Below are 16,199 nucleotides of genomic sequence, written 5' to 3'. Positions count from 1 at the left end.
AATTGCTGCTTTATTCGAAAATGAGGAATTACGACCGAAACTCTCGTTTCTCGTTGTTAAAATACACAAGAAAACTACACACTGGACTTCTATTCGGATAGTAGTAGTGAAAAGGAAGTTTATTTTGGAGGTAGAGAGACCGCCAGACCATGCGATTTGTCCACGAATGCGATATTTTAAACCGATGAATGCAGTTCGTTTTGTTTAGTTCAACGAAGAAATGGTACTGTTTTCCGTTTCAGAGTGATTTATTGACATTGTGAGTGTGAATGTTATCAGCCAGTTAATCATGGTAATAGGACTGAGTGGAGTCCAATTCGGTCTGTAATCATACGAGTGATTAACAAAATCGGACTGCCGCGAAGCGGGTGTCCGATTTGTTAATCACGAGTATGATTACAGACCGAATTGGACGACGCGAAGTCCTGTTACCAATTAATCAAAACTATGACAAAATTCGAGAAACTAACGAACCATCGATTGATCGCTGAACGATTAAACGTCGTTATGAATGCTGAAAAACACAGCAGTTTACTCAATAAAGTGCACCGCAACAGCGCGCGCAAAATGACGCGTACTGTCCAATTACAAGCATGACGCCTACACTGTCCAATTAATGCTCAAATCGGGCTGCTGATAGCCAATCACGTTCGAGACTTTTGTTATAGTTTTGACTACGCTTGTAATTCACAAGGTAAACATGTTCAACAAAAATAACTTGTTGTTTCGTTTCCTCAGAAACGAAACGGTATTGTTTTCAGTTCAGGGGTGAACTACTAACATAGTGGTGGTAATATCCAATCAGAGTAAAGTTCGTAATTGTTAATGTAAATACGGCGGCAAGATTTCAGCCAAAACTCGGTGCATTTGCAACATTTCAGGGAAACTCTCGTTTCTCGGTATTATCTTACACAAGAAAACTGCGAACTGGAGTTGATAGTGATAGTGAAAAAGAATTATATATTCGAAGTAGAGACACCGCCACACCACGCGATTTGTCCACCAATGCGATATTTTAAGCCGATGGAAGCAGTTAGTTTTGTTTAGTTCAACAAAGAAATGGTACTGTTTTCCGTTTCAGAGTGATTTATTGACATAGTGAGTATGAATGTCATCAGGGTAAACGCTTGTAATTCACAAGATAAACATGTTCAGCAAAAATAACTTGTCGAAACTAAATTTTATTTCGTGGCACGGAAAGAAACGGAAATTAAGATGTCATGCAAGTAGAAATAATTGGCGACTTAAATGTTTCTAAGTCTTACTGAAACGATGTATTCTAGAGAAACGAAGATGTCTGTTTCCGTGCTTGATTTAAATGTGAACGGCGACATAATTTTGGTCAATCATGCAGAACACTTCTCAGGAATAACAATCCCGCCCCTTTTCTGTTTTCTGTGACTGTTTACGGGAGAAGAACACGCACTTGGAGCGTTTGGACGATATTACAGATACGATATACTGTGGAAGGTAACCAATTCATCTTATTGTAATTTAATTAACGTTGGTATGTTGCAAAATAGGCACAATATGGCTTTTTTATGAGGTTTTCTTCGTATCGTAGGTGTCGACATTTTCCAGATTTAGTTGAATTTCTCGAATTTTCCGCCACAATTCAAGTAGCTTTACTACTTAGAGCGCACTTTTAAAAATAAGAAAATTGGTATTTCGACATACCGCCACATTTCAAGAGCTGGTTTCCATGAAAACACCGATAGCATTTGTATTTTAGCGTCATAGTATTAAAGCGAAAGTGGAGGAATAATTGCACAACTGTCGTCACAGATGAAGCTTCCTTTTTGAAAAGAAAAATATACTACGTCACTGACAACGAAACGTAGAGTACCGCATCCATTCGAATCAAGGACTGCCCGGCATAGAAATGGAAAAATTATGCGTCAAATGCTTATGCCTCTTACCTTTATTTAGTCTCACACACAATACTTTGAATTTCTGAAACATTTGGCGAGGCTGTGCGGCCCGCTTCCCAAAGCACTTACTCTATTTAAGACCAAAGTCTGCGATTTTTCTAACCTATTTATGGCCTGACCCTTGAATTAATACCCTGTTTCAGACCTTCCGTAGTTCTCTAGTTCAGAATGATGTTAAAGGTAATGTGAATGGCTTTAGTTGCTGGTCTTATCGATAATGATGAAAAAAGTAGCTTCTTCTAAAAAACATACCTAATTGAAGACTAGAGTGCAAAAACCATACCCAGTTTGAGACCAAAATGACCAAAATCGATACTCTACTTCTGACTAAAATCACGGTCTTAAAAAAACAAGTCCGTCTGACGCTGGACATACCTATATAGCCGATATAAGGGAACACCCCCTCCCCTAGGGCAGAGTCAAAGTGAAGTATCACAAGTAAATACATTTCGAAGCGCGTTGACTGTAATAACTGATACATGTGTGGGCAACTTAAATTAATTAGCTCTTGCTAGGTTCAGAATTAAACCTCACCTGGATGAAAAACCCAGGCTCTGGCAACTGAGCAGATCAGTGCGATGCAAAGCGGCGCATTGGCACATATCCCCCTCACCCCAGGACTTCTCATGCACAAGATATCAAAACCCCAGCCTTTCTCAGACTTTGAATATCTTTCCGGAAACGAAACACTATTTCTTTCTGAGGAATAGCTTCTTGCTGTTTTTGCAATATGGATGCATAAGCCCATATAGCTAGCAAAATCTTGTCAGTCAGTTTGAGCACGTGATGTCACGTGAAAGAGCCTTGGAAGGATGAAAAGTCTGACAGGTAGACTGGGTATCACAATTGATTGAAGATACTCACTGGAAGATTGGGAACTAAATCACTTGTTGTAAACACAAAATGGCCGTGGCATTTATCAATCCTTCCTTGGCTTCCCGAATCACCGTCTACTGTTCATGCATGTATGTGTGCCGAGAGTTGTCCAAAAGAGTGCTTCTGCAAACCTTTCAAGAGGAGTCTACATGATTAAACCGGCTTCGAGGAAAACAATGGTCAGTAATACAAAGAACATCGAAGTATGTGACGGTCGCGCTCGACACAGATGAGGAACGTATAAATCTACTTTATAAACAAACCTACAGTTGGAAGGAAAAGCTGGCAGTTTTAATGCAACCTATGTTTCAAGGATCGTTACAAAGGACCAAAACTTTAATCTTGAAGCCAGGTAAGAGATTTATGGGAATTTATCGGAGCACTTTACGAAGGCGAGTGTGTTAGTTACCCACTGGAATATTTTCAAAATTTCCTGAACTTTAAGCGGTCGTTAGTTTTGAAAACCTAGTGGGAAGACAAATTTTATTATTGTTTTAAATTAAGGGACATTTATACTTTCTATTCATGTAGTTCAGCAGTTTCAAACAGATGCCACATTTTTAAAACGTGCCTTCAAAGTAGAGCTATTTTAGCGTTTGGTTCAAAACTCGATTTAGCGGGTAGAAAATTTTCTTTTAACCGTTGAAGGAACAACATTGAATTATAATTGCAACATGGCTAAGCAAACTGCTATGATATATCTATAGTTGAAAAAAAGAATTGGGACTTTTGAGCAAATATTTTTTTTTTTAGAGCGCCGGCAATATGTGCTATTTTTCCAGTTTCGGCGGGCATGAAACTTGTGTCGAGCGGACCGAACTTCAATCAATCCTAGAAAACTTCAATTGGAATTTTTAATGACATAAAAATCATTTTAGTGATGGACTAGGTAAGGGCTTCGAAATCCCAGCTTATGAGAAAAATCGAATTTTCGAAGTAAAATCAGTGGTCGGTTCTTACAGAGACAGCCTCTTAAGTATGCTACTTTTCTGAACGAACTATAGAAACTAATTACCTTGCTTAGGTTTGTTTATGTAGATTAGAACACTCTGCCAGTCCAGTAATAGATCACGACTTGAGATCATAATTCACAATTTATACTTTTTATATCGTTACCGTTCTTTGCAAGTTCTGTTTAGTTTGGTCAAATAAACACGGGAATGGGGATGAAGTGCTCCTCTCGTCACACTCTTGTCCCCATAGACTCGATTTTCGGAGGCCAACTCCCTCCTATTTTACCCCGTGGAGTTAGGTTAGTGGAGGCCCACTCCCTCCTCTCTACCCAGGAATGTTTACAGTGGCCCTGGGTGAAGGCCTACTCCCTTCTCTCCATCCACTGTCTACATCTCCTTGGGCTGTAGGTTTTGTTTTCTTGACACTCCAGGGGTTCATGGGCCTAAAATATTAACTGAGCACTCTGTCACCCACTTCCCCATTTTCAGCCACACAAAGTTGTTGTTGTCCTTATTTTAAGAGAAGGGGAGGTTGATTAAACTAGTAATTTCAAATGATTGTTCTCGAGAGAGGATGGCCAATGCTACATTTGTAGGACGTAATTGTTGCCAGCTCTTGCTATATTGCGTTGACATTTTTCTTCTTTGCTCAGCTGCTTGACGGGATTTGGTTGCAGTTTTCAAGGTAAGTTATTTTTGCATTTCTCAATCACTCTGTCGTGCTGTTTTGCTATTAGTTTTCTTCCTTTCATAGGATATATTAACTTCACTGTACTCGTGAGAAGCTTACGAGATGCCTTGTCTATAATTCTTTGTTATTTCATTCAGGTATTGCAGAGCACGATTCCTCGGCGGTACAGGAGTTGTTTTGCTCACGCAAACTCAGCTTTCAAAATACCGACCTCATCGATCGCGAGAAATCGGGTTGTGCATTTCTGTGTATTTCCAAAGTTCTTACAATCACAAGTAATCAACAAGGATATGTGGTAAGCGAATAATACAATATTTACTAGTAAAAACTGTAAAATAAACGAACAGAGATAAAGCTACATACTGTGCTACACTAAAGGTCAAGAAAGCTGAGGAAATATACTAAACAAAAACACAAAACTAGTAAAGGCAGCTAAAGAGCGACTGCTAACTGAAACTAATGGAATAAAAGAAACGAACTAAACCGAAAGCCTTAAAGAAAAGTGCAAATAGAACAAAATAGTGCATTACATACCAAGGGTTATTGAGAATATAGCATTTGAACTAAACCCGTGCTTGACTTGAGAACTTGTATAGTACAATAGCTCAGAATAAACCAACTGGATCAACTGAATTTGCTGAACAAATGGTTGCCAATTTATTACAGATTCGATTTTACTCTGCTTTGACTGCTTTACTTTCCCGTAAGCAACGAGTGCTCAAATACTAATGTATGTGATTTAACGGGAACTTACGTTAGCAGGTTTATACTTGCGTGTCAGTTACAACAAGGTAGCCAAAATTTACACTTTTTTAACCTGTAAGTGGAAGGCTGTTCCGAAACCGCGGAGTGCGGAGTGAGGAGTGTGCACAAAAAATATTAAAAAACAAAAATTAAAAGAAAAATCAGAAATAAAATAAAATTTAAAAGTGAATTGAAAGAATAATTAAATACATAAATAAACTAAACATAGGAAATTAAGAAATAATAATAATATTAACTTGCACCGCCTGAAGTGGACCGTTCATATTGCGGTCATTTCATTCAGTCAAAATGGTATATTCTACTCACGATTTTCATAGTTAGCAGTGCACGTTTAGAAAAAAGTGAAGAACGGTCCAGTTTTGACCATGTCTAAAAAATGTGACAAATCACGATTCAAACTTAAAATAATCTATTCCACCTTCTGTTTCCTTGGGCAAAAGCTGTGTTGCCTAGCAACAAATACGCTTTGCTTTCCAAAAATAAACCTTGAACCATTCAACATGGTACTTGTCAACTCCGCCTCCTAAAATTCTAAACGTGAACTGCTGACTATGAAAATCGTGAGTTGAATATATCATTTTGACTGAATGAAATGACCGCGATATGAACGGTCCAGACGGCATAAGTTTTTTAATTATTATTATTATTATTATTATTATTATTATTATTATTGTTAATATTATTTCTTAATTTTAGATTCTTTTTTAGTTATTTTTGTACACTCCGCACTCCGCGATTTCGAACCAGCCGTAAGTGGTATCCAAAATAAACTTAATCTTGAAAGCTACAGGCGTAAAGCAGTTACTACTCACCATGGCGCTGCGACCGATGTCTTCCGGAATTTGCTGGGTTTAAGCCGTCAAAATAACATAAAAAATTGCATAGAAATATGTTCAGGATATCAGGAACATCTGCTTGACTGAAACCATATTGAAAGTTCCATCTTCTCCTTTTTTCTCGGATGATATAAGTCCAAAAAATTTTAATTTTAAAACATCGCATGGCTCCAAACGATCGAAAATGCCATCACTCGTCGACTAACCCGCGAAAACCCTACGCATGCGCAGTCGTTTTTCAGCTCTGTCGTTAGTGGTAAGATCCGCGCTCCTTTTGGTCAGCACCAAGAATCGCGAGGTCGCAATTCTTGGTGCTGACTAAAAGGAGAATGGGTAAGATCAAAGAGAACGGGTAAGATCAAAGGCGCAAGGAATTGCGGTTATCCGCGAATGGCAGAATTAAGACGCGCAGTCTGATCTTGTACTCTCTCTCTTGCATCGTTGGTTGCAGTGTACGAAGGCGAGTGAGAGTTTTCTGCTGTGTCTATTGCTATTTTTAACGCTTCTTTTATCGTTCCTGTTTTCCTTTGTAAACTTCAATGCTATCGGGAACAACAGGAACATCACTCCAGAATACCCAACAAATCACTCTTATGGAGTCTCATCTAATACTAACAGAAGTCATTTGAAAAATTACAGAAACGAAGAAGTTAGTGTAAGTCAAAGGCGCCCGCTGTGATAGAGAACCAAGTCAGATCAAAATTTTATCGTTAGCTTACCGTTAGTGTTAAAGCTCTCAAAACCAGAAGTTTAGAAGTAAACCAGTTATAATCACTCGTGAAAAGGGTTCAACGTTATATTGTGCTATTGATTATGTTTAACTGTGTCAATTGTCACAACAGCAAGCAAAATTTTGATTTTAACCAGGCATCTGTTTTATAGTTTGAAGCAGGGTTCCCTCATCAAGTGTTATTTGCGATCTGTTGGAGGTGACAGATTTCTCTTTGATAGCGACAGCCGGTTTTTTCCGATAAGACGAGTGACTTCGCTGTTAAGAGCGGCAACAACGTCGGGGAGCCTTTTGATCCAGGCAGTCGACCGCTGACCAGAAGGCAGCAGCATTTCTACGGCATACTGATGCCCAAACAAGCGCTCGGCGAGAGTGCGGTTGAAACGCTCCACGATAGCCTGGTCTCTGTGAATTTCAGGGCGCCCGCGACGCGAATAGCTGTTTTATGGTTTTCCATTTCTTTGGTCACCCTTCCCTTGAACTCGCGCCCAGGGTCGACCTGCAGCAGCTGAGGCCACGCCAAAGGGCCGCGCTTGTAAATCGACTGAAAAGCTTTCGCAACCTCCGCAGAGTCTTTGGAGGTCAGAGGCTCTGCCTCTTTGTAACGGCTGGCGACGTCGACAACAGTCAGCGCGTATTTGTAAACTTTGCGACCACGAGGGAGTTTGTCGTGAGGGAGAAAAAGAAAGTCCGCCTGGTGGACCGCGTTAGGCGAAGATACGTCGAATTTGGGCCGTGGAATGTATCGCGGCGCGGGGAGATAGATCTGCCAGAGGGCTTGTTTGATAAGCCACTGCTTGGCGGTTTCTTCAGGGACTTTTGCGGCATCCGCTAATTTTTTGATGGCAGCGATGCCTCTCCAGTAACCCTGTAGGCTATAGTAGACTTTGGCGAGCTTGGCGTCCATTTATTATACCTTCGAGTTTATTCAAAGAAAACGGAAAGCCGCGTAGCCGAGAGCGAGCGCGCTGCCGCCTACAAAAAGAAGCTCGCCTTGTTTCTGCTGCTCACTGGGCTGATAAAAGTCAGCGAAACAAGGCTCTTTGGGCAGGTGTTGCGTGACTGCTCCACAGACGCCCATGTAAATAGCATAACTGTCAGCGTCAAAGATGAACATGGCGAGCTCTTTGATTTTAAAGGCTTGCCTCTGGAATTTGAATTAGAAATTAATTAGCGCTTTATATACTATGTCGTCTGCGAACGTTCTGCCTTCCGCTCCTCCTGAGGAGCCTCTCTATCCCGTACTGACGGCGCCTGAAAATTTCCGTTTGCAAAAGATCGACTAGATGGCCAACACTTTGGAACAAGAAGTCAGACACTATCGCCTCGTTGGGAAAAAATACAAACGGGCCAAAAAATTCGTTAATTGGGGTGCTGCGGGCTCTAGTGTTCTCTCTGCAGCGTTTTCAAGCGCGAGCCTCGGTTCGGCTCTGTCTGTGGCTGGCCTGCCGGCCACAGTTCCATGAGGCGGCGTTGGCGGCTGTTTCGCTCTCGTTTCTTCAGGGCTCATAATCGCCAGCAGGAAACTTGAGGCGAAAATTAAAAAAGTATCAAGAGATTACCACGTTCGCCGTCGCCAAACGTGACACAGTCAACAGATTGTTATCCAAAGCTTTGAACAACAACGCCGTGTCTGCCCACGAGTTTGACATCATTCTTTTCGAGTTTCAGCAGTACAACGTTCTAAAAGAACAAGTCCGAGCCAAGCTGCTTCGACAACCGTCGAGCGGAAAGATTGTCGATGCTGACAAACTGGAGAAAGAGATCCGCGGCAAAGTTAAAGCCGAATTTATAAAAACAAATAACCAACCTCACCGCTTCGAACTGACATTTGCAAACACTCGGTTCATTTGCATATAGAGCTATGGTCGTGGAAACACGGCGGAAGTGCCGGTTCAGCCTCAAGCCGGAGGGCATATAATCAAATTCTTGGCTCACGTGGTGAGTCTGTTAGCGCTCATAATCCCTCCCGAGAGGCTCTGGAGGCCACCAGTTTTGCTTTTTTTACCGTCAAGTTTTATTTTACATAAACATGATTGTCAGTTTCCACTTGGTTCTTTCCTCGTGCATGAATATTTCACTCCTGAGTGGCAGAGAGACGTGCGAAGTTGTTGAGGCCTTTCATGATTAGTTTTGTTGTAATTAAATCATGTAGCCTATTATTTTTTTGGACAAAAAAAAGGTTCTCTTTTGCTCACAAGAATTTCAAAGATAAAATTGGCTGTTTATTTCAAAAGTGCCTTGACCGCTTCTTGTGGGTCTAAACTTTGCATTAATTCAACCAATGACGTTTCCAACAGATATACCTCCTCTTTGTGGCTTTTCTCTTTATGTATTTTTACCAAGCCCCAGTAAGGCTCTTCTTTCCTTGCCCTTTTCAATCTTTTGTCTTTCATGTGGCTTGCATTGAGAAAACCATTCCTGCCGGGTCCCATTTTACCAAAGACTTGCAAATCTGTAATTACTTTTTTCCTTGTCTGGAGCGAAAACTAGACGCGTCACAGCGATTGCTATACTCGCAGCCAAAAAGCCTGCCCCAAAAACGGTAAAACTTCTTAAAAGTCTATTTGAATCTTCTAGCTTTTCTCAACGGGTGTCAATTTTCTTCGAATTTTTCGTCCACATCGTCAATCCATTGATTAAATTCTTCAGCCGCCATTTTATAACCAGAGAAGGCAATTTTTCAAATGGGTCTGCGGCGTGCTTGTTCAATTCTTTGGTTTCGTACAATATATTTTGTAACGTTTCGCTAATTACACTGGAGTATGTTCACTATGTATGGTTCGTGTTAACTGTAGAAGTATTTTAGGCGTGAATCCCTAAGGGGTTAGTAGGCTATTTAAGAATTTGTAAGTTATGCAAGAGCCACTCGAAGGCATCTCTTTCAACTTTGCTTTTGCTGTTATGTCGTCGGATACTGAACGAGCGAGCGTTCCCGCTTCGATCGCGCAATCCTTCACTGAGGGAGATCCTGTTCATAAGACTGCTTCACGAACATTGTTTCCTCGTCTTTTGGACGTTACGTTTGATCAGAGGTTCGCTGCATTCAAACGCGATCTCGACGAGAAACAAGCCGCCACTCAGTCTCAACTGTAGAAGCTAAAAACGGTATCCAACGCTTCGAGTTCTTTAACTCTAAAGTACAATACGAGTCTAGCAACTCTCTGCTTGATGCAACAGACGGGACCGTTAAGACCATCTCAAAAGGAAACCTTTCAGCAGCCAAGTTATTTCGTTCCGTGGACAAGAACCCCGCTGTTTGGGTAGCAGTGCAAGTACGAGTCGGACGAACTCGCCGAAGATTCAGAGGAAGAGGAAAAAGCTCTGATCAGCCGAAAGACGAGCGCTAGCTAAGATCCGGGAGAAAAAGCGGAAAAATGCGTCTAGCTGGCCAACTCTACAGCTACCCGCTCCACATCCAGTGAAGCTCCATCTACTTATGGTTTGTCCACTGGCAATTATTTTTCTTCTAATCAGCCTTTTTGTCTTTTCCGCATGCAGTCCTTTCGTGGACGTCAGCCTCAACTAGCAGACAAGTGTTTCAGCTGCGGCCAAAGAAGCCTCTGAGCAAATCCATCTTCCTGCCCAAGCCGTTTTAGAGGAGCCGCTGCAGCCCCTCCAAGCAGTAAAATACATACTTATGGCAAATACCAAGCTGCATTGAAGAGAATGGGATAAGATGAGTATATAATTTATTCAATATAATCAAATGATTGAGAGACTTTGAACCAGTTGAACTTATTGATAATTTTGTTGAACCATGTGATTCAAGGTTTTTTGGAAGTCTAGGAAAGACAATTTACTCTAAGGGGCTGAAAAATTTCTGTAGCTGTTCATTTATCGTTCGCGTAAATTTTGGATATGTCAACTGCGTCCATTACTTTTGACTTTGTCATGACAACCACAAACTTCGTATAGGTTTGGACAAAAATCAACTTTTTCGACATACTTGTGTATTTTTTTCTTTTTTCAGCTTTGTTCATCATTTTGCTGAATTTTACCAAATTGTACATTTCATAAGCATTCTGGCTTCATAAGCATTCTAGATTATTTTTTGACTTTTTTAAGAAAATAGTAAGATCCAAGATGACGGCTCCAAGATGGCGGGTCAAATGACGTCATGCTATTTCACAGCCAAAAATTATGTCATCGTTTTATAGAGCAAGCTCAGGGCTTTCTATTTAATGAATGTAAATATATTTTCTGTGCCTTAATAGAACGAAAACCCACGGAGGGGGTTTCATCCCCCTTGTACCACGATGGGGGCATTAGTTCGAGGGTTAACGATTGTATTAGCCCTGATGACTGAATGAATGAATAAAAGACTGATTATCAGGACGGAACGCATTATATTTAAGTTAAAGGCAACCTTAAGGTTTATGTAGAGTTTTGAAATCATATAAGTGCTTCTTGCTTTATTCGCGTTACTATTTTTGTTGGGTATCAGATTCTCTTTATTTACATTCTACCCTCAGCTCAGTTTTCTAATAATCGCTCAGCCATCCAGTCCAGTATAGTGATTTGTCGAGCAGGCTATTTCTGATCTTCTGGCCACAGGTTCAGTGGTCGAGTGCGCGCGTGCTCCTGCTGTGGTTAACCCGTTGTCAGTTTCCATACAGTTAGAGTTCTGGAAGAATAATGTTTCTTATCTCAATTCCAGTGTTTTGCAGACGTTGCTCGCAGACTATCTCGTATTGTATACTCGGATGTTAGCGCTATTGGATTGGCTGCTTTCATTGCCATTGGTAACATGCCTGTTTTCGCGCAAAAACTGAGATTCTATGTAGACGAATACCAGATCGAGTACCACGTGGAGAGAACTCCACTGTGTTTGTTTTGCTTTGAAAAGTTTGCACTTCTTCTTTCAGGGTGCTCTGGCAAGTGGTTTACTGACAACCAAGCTGTACCTTTGATCGTCGATTCTGGTAGTATGAAACTGTGTTCGCTTCAACTCGCCGGTGATATATTTGATACCGCCAAAGAAAGTAATATCAAAATCGAGGCTGAGTTGATTCCTCGTTCAGCTGATTACTTATGCAAGATCGTCGATTGATGACTGGTCAGTTAAAGATAGCTATTTTCATGAAGTAACCTCTTATTGGGGTCCCTGTTCAATTGATTACTTTCCCAGTTAAAAAAAAAAAAAAAAAATTCAAGTTTTCCCAGTTTCTATTCGAATATTCCCTAGCATTTAGTTGGGTAGGAGAAACCTGTTGGCTGGTGCCACCTGTTTCGTTGGTTAAAAATGTCATCCGCCACATATGTTTTTGTCAATGGAACTGATTACTCTTTATTGGCCTTTCAGCTCCCTTTTGGCCTTTTTTGGCGATCGTAGGTGGGGTTTCAGGTCTTTTGTTATTGATTTTCTCTTCGTTGAGAACGGTAAAGATGTTTATCAGTCTCCGTGGGGCAAATAACAGTTCCCTTTTTGGCTCGGAGAATTTTAGTTGCCTGTCGGGGCCGTACAGTACAGTATCCAGTAGAACCTGTTTATGGAGAAGTCATGCCGAGCGGTCACGATTACGCTGTTTTAGGCCGTTGGGCCGTGTCATCTTTGTGCGGGACTGCCCGCTTATCATGTGTTGATCTTAGGTGATTGCACTGTTTTAGGCCATTGGGCCATGTCATTTTTGTACGGGACTGCCCGTTTATCATGTGTTGATCTTAGGTGATTGCACTGTTTTAGGCCGTTGGACCATGTCATCTTTGTACGGGACTGCCCGCTTATCATGTGTTGATCTTAGGTGATTGCACTGTTTTAGGCGGTTGGACCATGTCATTTTTGTACGGGACTGCCCGCTTATCATGTGTTGATCTTAGGTGATTGCACTGTTTTAGGCCATTGGGCCATGTCATTTTTGTACGGGACTGCCCGTTTATCATGTGTTGATCTTAGGTGATTGCACTGTTTTAGGCCGTTGGACCATGTCATCTTTCTGCGGGACTGCCCGTTTATCACGTGTTGATGTTAGGGCCGTTGAGCCATGCCGTTTTTGTGCAGGACTGCCAGTATATAGTGTGCTGAATGCAAGATTTAGGCCTCTGGGCCTTCCTTATGTTCTGATCTGCGTGTTGTTGCTTTTTTGTTTTTTCTAATTGTTCTCACATTTCTTTTGTTATCTTTCAAGTCTACAAAGTGGATATGTGTTTACTTCAAAGGTTGCCCACTCAAGAGATCCAGACGGCTTCGCAAGTCAACGGAAGGTCTTCCCTTGCGTTCCTTTAAAGCAAAGGCCCTTCAACAACAGAGCGTTATTCAAGTGACTTTCAAACATTTAGAGAATGGTCTTCGCGCTTTGAGGAAGTCGCTTGTTTGCCGTCTGATGAGACGTCATTTGCTCCTTATTTGGGGTATTTTGCTGCAGCAGAGTTCCCTCTACTCCACACTTGAGTCTGTCTGTTATGGCATAAATTGGGCACACCATCGGTATGGCTTTCCGATTTGTGACTTGACTTGTGATAGAAGTATTCTCGAGGCGGCTAAAATTGAGCTTGCAAAACCTGTTTCCATAAAAAGGGGGGCGCTGTTACTCCCGAGATGATTTTGAGGATATATAATAGGTTTGCGCGCCCCAAGGCTAATCCCTCTAATCATCGCTTAGCTGCAATTTGCGTGACTGCCTAATCGGCTTTTCTCCGCGTCAACGAGTTAGCTAGCCTTCGTTGTTGTGACGTTAGTTTTTGCGATGCATTTGTCAGAATTTATACATGTGAGAGCAAAACAGATGTTTATTATATGTAATTTTTAGTTTTAATTTTATGAATTTATCTTCTTCAAAGATAGAGCATTTTGCTCTCAAAAAATTCGTAGTAAAATAAAGTTTTAGACTTGGCATACGTTTGCGGAACTAGGATATCTTATACACTTGTTTGATCTACATAGCTTAAGAACAGGGGCCGCTAAGGAGCAGGCATCAGCAATCTACACTCTTTATGTCACGACAGATGGGAGACTGATCGAGCCAAGGACGGCTAGCTACGGCTATATTACGATAAGTTAGAATCTTTACTTTCAGTTTCTTGAAGTTTGCACACTTAGATTCCTTGTTCTCTTTCTTTATTTTCGAAAGCGGGCATCAATAAACGAGATGCCCGCCCCTGATGCTGTGTTTGTGTTTATTAAGATTAGTTACAAAATATTTTATAATTGTTTCAGGGTGATTAGAGTATAAATATATTTTGTAACGTTTCGCTAATTACACTGGAGTATGTTCACTATGTATGGTTCGTGTTAACTGTAGAAGTATTTTAGGCGTGAATCCCTAAGGGGTTAGTAGGCTATTTAAGAATTTGTAAGTTATGCAAGAGCCACTCGAAGGCATCTCTTTCAACTTTGCTTTTTAATTTTTCTGTTTATTCACTGCTGTATTTTCTTTATGATGATGTAACGCTCGCTGTATCCTGCATCAATAAACGAGATGCCCGCCCCTGATGCTGTGTTTGTGTTTATTAAGATTAGTTGCAAAATATTTTATAATCGTTTCAGGGTGATTAGAGTATAAGTCACTTTTTTGTGCTTATAAACCGTCGTTTTATGCAACATTTTAGAACATCCTGGACAGCTTTCTTTAGAAAGCCTATCTGTTTCCAAATTCTTACTACTATATTTTCTGTGCCTTTTAAGCGTGTTCAATTGAGTAAATCTCTTGCCACAGGCATCGCAGCAATAATTTTTCTCTTTTTCTTGCTGCAGTTCAGTTTTATGATCAAGTTCGACTTGTTGATTTGGTGTAATGTCGGGTAGATTTTGTACGAGGTCTTGAAAATCCTCTTCCGTGGGTACGTTGTTTGCAAGCGCCATCGTTATTCAACATGTTTGCATAAGTTTATATAGGCTCATCGCGTTGTCCATTTCCTCTTCAGTAATATCATATTTCGAAGGTGGAGGTAACGAGAAACGATTTCAAATTTGATTTAAAATTTTTACTTTTTTTTCTTTAGGCGCTTTAATAAAAATTTCGACCTTTTTATGAAACAGTGGTTTTAAAAACACATCACTATAAACATAAATCTTCTTAAACAATTTCAATGTAAGTTCCTCTTCTGAAAGACTATTCATGTTTTCAGCTGACTGGTCGATAATATCCCCCATCGCTATCCCCATCGCTATACAAGAAACTTGCAAATATTCAATTAATATTTTTAGCGTAGGCAAGTTTTCGTCATCAGACTGCGGTGTTTTATCAGACCATACAAAAAAGGGATTATCCCCTGCAATTCCACACATGTTTTTTCGAGTGGGTTTTCTCTGGCAGTTTATCAATCACCATCTTTTGAAAACGCTCGGTCATGGTCGGATCTTGTTCATTGAGCAACTTCTGCAGTAGCTCACTTGTGGTTTTGAGCCGGTTCCAAGACTGTCGCCATCTCTTTTCTAAGGGGTCGGCGATGTTTAAAAGGTGGTGCGACAACAGACTGCGGTGTGACAATCACAAGGCAAAACCCCCAGATTGGCGGCCGAGCAGAAAATGCGATTACACACAGCGGCCAATGCGATTACACACATGGATAGTGTAGGTTCTGGGAACGGTCACGTTTGGGTTTATTTTTGATGCGAGCCGCGAGGCGAGACTCAAAAGTTAAGCAAAACTTGCCCCGGCCCCAGAACTCCCCTTATCCGTGTGTTTACTTCATTCTCGATCATTCCAATCCTTCGCAAAAATTACGGCTCTTTGTTGTTATTTAAAATCTCGAAATGGAAGTTATTCGGCGGTGACCTAAAACCTTCTGGAATGTTCTATTTCTTGTGTAATATTCGAATTTGAAAACCTTGCAATAATGCTGTTTTTAAATTCTTTAGATAAGTTTCTGGAAATTCCGGGTGTACTTGTATGAGAGCGTGAGTTTTGTCCCTAAGAGAGCAATGAAAAATGCAAAGAAGCTTAGTGCTGCTGAGTGCTGTAATCCGAGAGGATAATTAAACCAGCTTGTTTTTTTTTTTTTTAAATCAAAGTTTTTTTTGTACAAAAATGATGATATGTCTAATTTACAACGATTGAGAATTACGGTAAGTACAGTAATTGGAATCATCTGGGAATCATATGAAATTACAGGTTTTATGAAGGCTATTATGATAATGATAATAATAGGGCCTGGGACCTTTCTCGCCCCAGACCCCCTACATTAGTATAAATAACGCAGACCGCTGTGCAGTACACCAATGAAGGAGACCCAGCACAGTGGAAATTCAGAAAATAATTTTAAAATTTGTGTACGAAAAATAGAGTCATCCGTGCAGTACACCAATTAAGGAGACCCGGCACAGGAAGAAAGATAAACCTATAAAAAATCGCTGTGCAGTGCACCAATGAAGAAGACCCAGCACAGTGAAACCAGGAAAAATAAAATTGTATGACGGTTTTAAAGTAAAGGAAAGACTTCCATGCAGTTCACCAATTAAGGAGACCTAGCACAGGA

The 16,199-nt window shown here is 40.7% G+C and overlaps 1 long non-coding RNA gene across 1 annotated transcript; it reads left to right on the top strand.

Moving 5' to 3' along the window:
• The first annotated feature begins 1 nt into the window (after nucleotide 1).
• Nucleotides 2-6,615, top strand: LOC145503156 (uncharacterized). Its single transcript, XR_014051441.1, has 3 exons — nucleotides 2-3,159; nucleotides 4,414-4,445; nucleotides 4,589-6,615. It is a non-coding gene; the product is annotated as an uncharacterized LOC145503156 (long non-coding RNA).
• The last annotated feature ends 9,584 nt before the right edge of the window (nucleotides 6,616-16,199 follow it).

The sequence above is a fragment of the Orbicella franksi genome, chromosome 11 (assembly GCF_964199315.1).
Source record: "Orbicella franksi chromosome 11, jaOrbFran1.1, whole genome shotgun sequence".
NCBI classification, from domain to species: Eukaryota; Metazoa; Cnidaria; class Anthozoa; order Scleractinia; family Merulinidae; genus Orbicella; species Orbicella franksi.
Note: the sequence above shows the minus strand (reverse complement) of the source record. Positions and strands in the feature narration are given on the sequence as shown.